This window comes from Engraulis encrasicolus, chromosome 18 (assembly GCF_034702125.1).
Source record: "Engraulis encrasicolus isolate BLACKSEA-1 chromosome 18, IST_EnEncr_1.0, whole genome shotgun sequence".
In the NCBI taxonomy this organism is placed as follows: Eukaryota; Metazoa; Chordata; class Actinopteri; order Clupeiformes; family Engraulidae; genus Engraulis; species Engraulis encrasicolus.
The window spans coordinates 22,814,579-22,823,838 of record NC_085874.1 but is presented as its reverse complement, the minus strand read 5'-3'; the positions used below and the strand labels follow the sequence as shown (position 1 = coordinate 22,823,838).

The following is a 9,260-nucleotide window of genomic DNA, read 5'->3' as shown; positions in this document are numbered from 1 at the left end:
GCCAGCACCACAGTAACATGTGGGGCAACATTAAGAAAACCAGGCAATGGTGCAGCCTGATGCCGAGGAGGCCGTGCCGTACACGTCCTTGCACGTACCAACGGCCACATGGAAGCCAGTGTAACCTGGCCCAAAGGATCCACGAGCTCCCTGAGTGAGAACCACAGGGGGCAGCAAGTAAGCAGTTAGCATAGCAGTTGACGGGGACACCTGTGCCACCCCGTAGCGGTACCATACCACCCGGTGCCACAAACGGGAGGAGCCACAATGGAAGAGGCGAACCACGGAAAAGGTCAACAACAGGGCACTGGACGCCCATAAGGAAGTTGCTCCCATGCCCATCAGACAAGTGTCGGCCTCTGAAAGCAGCCGCAGTAACAGGCCCAGAGAGGGCAAGGACTCAAGGCGGCACACATGGCACATGATAGATGAGCCGCCCGCTCCACACAAGACCGCAAGACCGGCCAGAGAGCGTCTGAGGGCAATCAGGATTAACCTGACTCTCGCGCAGATGGATTGTCATCCATCTGGAATTATGATGGTAACCTTGCTGTTCTAACCCGTGGGTGTATTCAAAAAAAGCTCGAACGTGATTGGAGAAATTAGGTAACAGTGACGTACTACTTCAACCAGTCACATCGAAGCGGCCCGTGACGTAGTTTTCAGCGACGCGAGATAGAAGCCACAACAGAGCAGTTAGCATGTTGACAGTAGTTCCAGCCCAGCTAGCATGTGTATAGTGGATCATTGTTGGCGTTTGAACGGCAAGCCGCCTGTGGTATGCCACCTGTGTCCGACATCGGACCACTGACGGTTACAAAACACACAAGGCATCGGTGGATTTTGGTTGGCAATCCGACATAGTGCACGAGTACTCTGCAGGGTCCAAACAGCGGCATGCTACCTGACAATCCATCTGCGTGAGAGCCAGGTTACATGCTACCAGCCCCTAGCACCAATGGAGGAGGACCGGCTACTCATTTGGTGCCAGCATCGTTTGCATCAGATAAATCACAACAAAGATATGGTAAGTTAGATGTCTTGAAATGGCTATATTTTCTTTCAGTGAACACATCACGGGCATGAGTTTGTCCGTTTCTGACGGGGTGATAAATATTGCAGACAAAATGGACGTCTGCTTGCCTGCACAACCAATGTGACATATATTGATGAATAAAACTTAATCAAGTATGTGTATTTCGCTGAAAATGATTGACCAGCGATAAAATGTTATTCAGACAAAATTGCCAGCCATATGAAAACAATGCAGCCTCAACAGCATGCAGTTGCTACTAGCATTATTGGTTGTGTTCTGGTCACCGTTAGGCATGCCAATTTACCTATGATAATTATTACGGTTCGACGAGGGGAGCATGCCGTCGCACTTTTGCCGTTGTTATTGTGCGCGATTGTATTCTCAAACACTTCAGCTGTGGTCAATTCAAATAGTCGATTCGTGAGTGTGCTAAGCACTTCGATAAGTTGTAGGTGACCATCCCTAGTTGATCGGACGACCCAAAGTTAATCGTGCTCAACGTCATAAGCTGGGACACACACACACACACACACACACACACACACACAGACGCTGTGCCATTGTTAATTGATCAATGGTGATGTCTTTTCTCTCTCTCTCTCTCCATTATTAGGTGACCCAAGACCCACGGTTATATAAGGTATGTCTGATTTATTACATCCATTGCTAGGTCAGAGGCAAAGAGTACATTACTGAAGCAAGCAAAGCCGTATTGTTAAGGGGTGTAAAACCCATTTGTGTAAACAATTAGTTTTTTTCATCAGGGTGGGGGATGTGAAATGACTGAGAACCTATTATCAAGGTAAATAGGACCCTTGCTGACCTCACCTGTACCTGTGGCCTCGGAAGGTATCCAATGTTACAGGTTTGAATTCTTAGTAAGAGTAACTGAAAAGTATATGTGCTGTCCTGCACCACTATCCACCTAAACCTACGGTACATTAATTTCTCAAGAGACTGTACTCCTCATAACATTACAGTTGACAGACGCTTTTGATCAAAGTGATGTACAAGGGCAGTAATGCAACATGTGGGTGGAAAATACTCTGTACACAGAGTAAGTAGCATTCCCTGTTGTTAATGAACTTTAAGTCACCTAGACATATTTTAAAATGTGTTGCAATCAATTCCCGTGTTGTTTTTGTTCAAAACCTTGTATGTAGCCACAATTGTCACACATAACCTTCTGAAATGTTTGTCTAATATACTTCTATACTTCCTTTGTCTGTGTCTGACGCCAGGAGGTGTATGAAGAAACGACAGCATAGAGGACCCAGCACATCCCCTCACAGATTCCATGCCTCTCAAAATATTAGAACAAGATTTCAAGGCGTTTTCCTTAAAGAACTTGCAACATTTCAGGAGTGCGTCACCATTTGGGTTTTCATTTTGTACAATACATCACCTAACACCAAGAACGCTACATTTTGTAAGCTATGTTTCTTGCATTGCCAGTAACCAATATTTAAAAGAAAAAAGAATGTGTATATATAAATTGATATCTTATTTGTCATTATTTACACTTTCATTACTGTACATTGAAAAAAATTAGACAGTGTTTTCTTTTCACAATAAAATTGTATTTACATATGTTCCAATTACTTGTGTACATCATTATTTACACCATTTGTTCAATATTCGATTCGATATTGTGACAAGATTCCACTTCTTTGTTCCTAATGGATGATGGTTATTCTGAACTAATGCTGTGTTACATGTTCCATTATGTCTATGAATCTGTCATTAGGGAGAGTCAGTCACAAAAAGCCTCGCTCACAACCAGTAGCATGAAGTACCTTAAAACCATAGGTTGTTTTGTAACTGATGTCAAATGTAAGGACTATTGTTGACTGCTGCCTCATTAGGCTTTGTCCCAAACCCAGAGCAGACAGTCTCGTTAATGAAAGTGGCACATCTGGTATTTAAGCAGTGGTGTAGTCTACTTGTCTATGGTGGGTATACTGTATATTTGAGCATTTTTTTATACTATACTGTACATATTTGTGCTATTGAAAACAATGGATCAATCAATTCTAAGTGGGTATACTGAAATCCCTGAAATTTAGAAGTGGGTATACTCCGTATACCCGCGTTCTACGTAGACTACACCACTGTATTTAAGTACACATGTTCTGTACAGCTGTCAGCAGACCATGATAACATTTCCAACTCTTCAGTAATGTCTAGATCTTGGTGGGGTAGTGTAGTGTAGATTCTATACACATGTGGTTGTACAGGCGCATTTTGAAACAGGCTCAACACAGAAGACCAAAGAAATGGAATTGTGGTAGGTGCAACACGTATGACCTGGCTGGCTCCAAACTTGTGGTGCGCATGCTCTGTGCCAGCCATTACTGAACTCACTGTCTTGTCTACCTAGAGTGTTCATTTGATGGTTTACAACAGCACAAGTGAGGGAAGAGCCTAATTCAATTTCCACTGTACATGTGTAGCAGCTGGATGACCCGGTCTGTGATGACAATCCCAGCAGACGCTGCCAACGCCATGACTTGCCTACCTGAAAACAACACACAATGTTAAAATAGAATCGGCAAACAAGGCAACTGTAATTCTAAAGACTCTATAGGCATAGTATCTGCATTTTAATTCATACCTATTTAAGGCTCAGACCTGAACAGCAGTAGGCTACTATTACTTAGTTTTAAATTTACTGCTGACCGAAAGGGAGACTTGGGGTTGCCAGTAGCTGGTGAGTGACAGGCCTCACCCTGTTTTTATTCCAGTACCCTCTTGTGTAAATTCTGTTTCCACACGAAGTAGGTCTCTTAACCATGCAAAATCTGTGATTACTTTAGTCTTTACCATCGAAACAGGTTAACAACTAGGGCAGAAAGTGAAAAGGGGAAGCCCACAGACCTATATCAATATGTATAGGTCTGTGGGGAAGCCATCCTGGTGAGTTTGAAGTCAGAATGTCGTCGTGAAATAAACATTCCATCTCTCACATGCTGACGTTTTGGGACATGCTGCATTGGCAGCGATCACGGGGATAGTACATTTAATTTAACACGAACTTAGCATAAACAAATTGGTCTGAATGCGACATCTTGGCATGCTATTATGATCAACAGCACTCAGTCACCATAGCATGCGAGGTCTGGAAATGAGGCTTGTACAATATTGTACCGGCACTATGGGGGCATTCACAGTTGTAGCCTACCATGTCAGTCATTGTTTCACACACATCAAAAACACGTTAGAAACAACCAAGAGGTTTTCACTCACCATTTATATGTGGCATGGACCTCTCGACTAAAATCCCCACTTAAAGTTGGTCTTGTAAACAGTTGAGGACTGAACATCGCTGCGCTCTGCTCATTCTCCTTCAGTGGATCATTGGAAGAAGAGCGAGAACGTTCTTGCCACCAACTAATTCCTTGTTTTCTGTTCCTCTTTCAAAGAATGAATGTTTGGTAGTTTTGATAACACTTGAAATCGCGGAGTTCATACAGTATGCAGGCCGCCGTTGTTGTGCTAGCCACTGACTGTGGGGTGTGCTAGCAGCACTACAGTGATGTCGCGCAAGATGCTACGTCATACCCGTCAACACCGCACTCCACGATGATTGACATTGACATTATCCAATGGTCGGGGCACGTTTATTTTCTACTCGAGGACTTCGGGCTCGACAAGGCTGAACCAGACCCCTGTGCGAGCTCACGAAGTGTAACGAAGATGCACGAAGCACTCGGGGTCTCGCGAGAGCCAGGCTAAATCAGGATGGCCAGTCCCTACATTCATCCAAGGTACGGCCATCATCAGGGGGCTCACAAGTCGTAGGCAGTGTTGGACTGCCATCGCAGACCAACCGTCCAGGGCAGCAGCAGTGGGCATGACCTCACGGCGCAAGGGCAGAGCGCGACAGATGCGAGTGCCACCTCCAGGGTCGAAGGCAGACATGGCAGCCAGATGCAATGTAGAGCGGTCAGCGACAGTAGGACCTGGCAGGAGCCAGAAGGGCATATCCAACCCAAAGAGGCCTCAGCAAGCGGAGGCCAAGAGGGACAACGTGGGATGCCGAGGCCCAACACCTGGAAGGAGCGGAGAGCAAGGAAGGAGAGCCTCCACTTCCAATGCCCGCAAGTACGCTGGTCCAAAGCAGAAATCGACGCCTAGAGACACCAGGCCGGGGGTCTGCATGTCGAGAACAGGGCAAAGCGCACCAGGTCGAGAACAACAGCGTGAGCGAAACAAAACCACATGCAGCATCGGCTGCACGGCCGGTGCGACACAAAAGCCGCGTCGTGGCTTGCCCAAAGCGGACGGACCAAAAGGGACATATAGGGGCCGCCCGAAGAGAGCAGACGGCTTCCAGCAAGGCCCCGACAAGGGTGTCGCGCAAGCCAAACCAATCACCGTACCACGGCCAAGGTTTGTGTGACTCTGCCCCGGCACTCAGGCCAGACAGGCGAATGCCAGCAACCAGGAGTCAGAGAGAACTCACAGGGGGCGTCCCAAAACGGTCCATGGGGGCCGAGAGAAGGCCAACAAGACATGGGACATCAAGAACCCAATGCACGTCGTACGCAGCGCTGCATCATAGACCTCGCAGACGAGCTCATCTGCGACGTGTCTAAGTGGCCAGGGCAGTGCCCCCCGCCAGATCAACGCCCTGACCGGCAAGGCAAGGAGGGCGGTCAGAAGTGGTTCAATACCCGGCAGGGCCATAGATGGAGGCCTCCCGCAGCCCGGCCAATGCCTGATCGCCGACCCATCGCGCACAGCGTCACGGTCAGCCAAACACCAGTAAAGGCCACATAGGGGCCATGGGTATAGACAGGCGGGACAGGCAGGGTAACCAGTAGTAGGTACAGCCACTGCAGCAGAGACACGTAAACAGTCCAAGCAGCAACAAGCCGGGCCCAGCGGGAAAGGTGCGCGACACAGGGCGCAGATGCCCATGACAAGCCAACTGCGATGCTCCTGCAGCAGACAGCAGAGCATGAAGCTGAACCAGCCAGATGCAGAATCCACAGTCGTAGGGGCGTGTACGCCCACCGGTGCCCAGAGCACTCATGTGAGACCATCCATAGCGAGGCCAACAGAGCAGACAGTCGTAAGCCACCGAAAACTCGAAGGGAGAGCCCGGAGTGGGGTCACTCCCGCACAGTAGTAGCAGTCAGAGTGGCATCCTGACCCCCGGACATACCACACATGAAGTGGGGAAACATGAAGAGCAATGGGAGAAGGAGCGGTAACGCTCCAACATACCAGTAGCAGCCGCAGCTGCAGTGGTGCAGGCACCAATGGCACTCTTAAGTAGCCCATGGCAAGTCCACGCATAGCTCGGGGGGACGACGTGCAGCAGTCGACCTACGCGCCACAGTCGAGGACAATGAAGGAAGCACCTGGGTCCTGTACCCAGGGCAGCAATGCCGACATACACGTGCACCAGTCACAGAGGCTTAAGCCCAACGGCACACTCCGCGAGCCAAGGGGCAAAAGAGTCCCAGGCTCCACCAGGTCAGGAGGACGACGACATGCCAGACGTACGACAGTGGGCAAAAGCGGACAACAGGACGCAGAGCATATCTTGCATACCGAAGCCACAGCAGAAGAGGCGAAGACACCAACTGTAATCCCAACCGTCCACGGTGAAGTCGGCCAAGGCCAACAGACTCCAGACAGTCCCGCAGGAGTGCCAAAGAGCATAAAACAGGGTATGGTGTGAAACCACTCACCCAGAGCAGCAGCAGTCGTACAGGCGGAAACGCCAACGGTGCATGCAAGGAGCTGACTGGTGGAGACACCCACGGTCAGCCAAACCCAGGAGAACGACTAGAACCAGTCGTGAGGTAGGGAAAAGCAAGCTACACAGAGGGGCATGAAGCGGAGCAACACGCGCAACTGTAGCAGTCATGGCGGTTGAGGTGCTCCGGGCGTCCACAAGAAGCCAATGGATGAAACAGCCGACAGCAGGCGGTATCCAGGAGAGCGACAGACAGTCGCAGGACGCTGAATGGTAGAGAACAGCAGAGGAGCGGGGAGCACACATGCGGTCTCATGCAAGTCATGCAGCCATGCAAGAGAGCAAGCCATGTAAACACTGGAATGGCACGGTGCGTATGGCCCAGCGGCACGCCGTGGCAGCTGTAGTAGCCATGGCATCAACAAGCATGCCACAGGGTGGAGGCCAGAAACCCACTCTGGAGCAGTAGCAGGTACGGCACTCACATGTAGCCATCGGGCGAAAAACACCCATGGCCAACCCACCCAGAAAGGGCCCAGTGCCAATGCAATGCAACAAGCAATGCAACTGGGCTGTGACGGTGTCACCCGAACAGAGGGCATGGCGCGGGCATCGGCGGCAGGCGACAGCTGTGGTGGCGGTGGTCGACAGTCGTGGCGGCGGTGGGCGACAGCTGTGGCGGCAGAGGGCGACAGCCGTGGCGGCAGAGGGCGACAGCCGTGGCGGCGGCGTGCGACCGTCCGGGTCGCTAGCAGGCAGGGCATATGTGAAAACACGGTCACCGTGTGTCAGAGGCTGCAGGTCGGCAAAACAGGGCCGACAACTCCACCAGGCCAGTCGACAACTTGTCCACCCCCGAGGGCAAGGAGCCTGGGCACATCCGTGATATCTCCAGGAAGCGTGAGGTCACCCCATTGGGCCTGCTTGGCCTCGCTGCAGCAGCCGGCGTCATCTACAGCCCCCCATGGCCAGCGGAACTGTAGGCCGAGGGCCAAATCGCGTCAGCCCGGCAGTAAGTGCTCTCGCACGCAGACCTGAGCAAGCAGCACAGGCCACATCTGTCAACCTCAGCCGCAGGCATCTCAGCTCCAGGCAGGAGAGGCACCAGTCCCAGGGGCCTAGACGACAATGCATCAGTCAGGCAGGCAGGCACACAGGGCGAGGACACCCCAGTGGTAGCCGAGAGGGAAGCCAGCAGTCGGACAGTCAGGGCCGACAGGTAAACAAGGCAATACACACAGCAGGGCGAAGACACCCCAGTGGTAGCCGATGCAAGAGCTCCAGGCCAACTGGTGAATACCACACAGAAGGGGCTGGGACATCCAATGGCAGCCAAGAAGAAACCCAGTAATCAGGCAAGACGAGGGTCCCGTGTCGGGAAGCGAACACTGCAACACACAGAAGGGAACAAACAAGCAATACATACCCACAGGGCGAGGGCACCCCAATAGTAGGTAAAAAGTTGGCAGCAGGTAGGAGATGACACTACAATGTCCAGCAAATATAAAACACAAGGGGCGAGGACGCCCCAAGTGTAGCCAACAGGAGCCAGCAGCCAGGCGGCAACACCAAGCTGACAAGCAAATAACAATGGACATTAACATTTTGGATTCGGCCTATTTTGGACACCAGATGGAAATTAGCCCTCGGGCTACAATCTGCCATATTTACATATATGTACATGTATGTATATGTTCATTAATGTGCAATGTCCTGAAGACATAAAGTAAAGTACATTACATTGCAATGCAGTCGGTAGGCGCTGTACACCCAGCGACTCACAATAGAGGACATACCATAAGCACAGCCAATATCATGGGCAGACAGGAGTAGCACAGTGATAGAAATGCAAGGCAAATATACACATCTGGGGCGAAGACACCCCAGGTGAAAACAGACAATAATAAACCAGTGAAGAAATAACACAACCGGGCAGGAATAACAACCGGGGTGAGCAGAGTGCAGCCAGAGAGAGAGAGAGAGATTGTATTGTAGATTGAATCTCTGGAGCAGCGTGACGCCAACGGTGCAAGGGCACAGCGAAACACACTGGCCCGTGGAGCAACCGTACAGACAGGCTACACTGTACAAACAATGAAGCCGTAACGTAAATACAGGCACGCGAACCCAAGTAACCGAGCTCGCGTCGAGTGTCACAACAATCGCCCAGTAATAGTAACATTCCGCGGCGAGAAACACCGCGAAAATAAATCGAAACAGTAAATGACAGTCCACTTACCCAAACGATGGCCAACATAGGCAGGCAGGCGTTAATACCTAACCCCAACTCGAAAGCGCATCACGCCACGAGACCGCTCGTCAAATCCAGTTGCGGGAAACACTACTGAAGATAACGCGGTAGCAGTTAATACATGATCAGAAAACGGCCTACCTTCCACGGGAAAGGACAAGTTATTAGCCTCCAGTCGGCGAGAACAGTGCCTCGAGCCAGGGGCTAGGCAGGCTAGGTAGCCTAGCCAGCCCTCCTCCACCGAGCGGATAACACTCAGTCGG

General features: G+C 50.6%; 1 long non-coding RNA gene across 1 annotated transcript; it reads left to right on the top strand.

The window, feature by feature from the left end:
- Positions 1 to 571: 571 nt before the first annotated feature.
- Positions 572 to 2,591, top strand: LOC134468514 (uncharacterized). Its single transcript, XR_010038823.1, has 3 exons — positions 572 to 1,027; positions 1,650 to 1,676; positions 2,278 to 2,591. It is a non-coding gene; the product is annotated as an uncharacterized LOC134468514 (long non-coding RNA).
- The last annotated feature ends 6,669 nt before the right edge of the window (positions 2,592 to 9,260 follow it).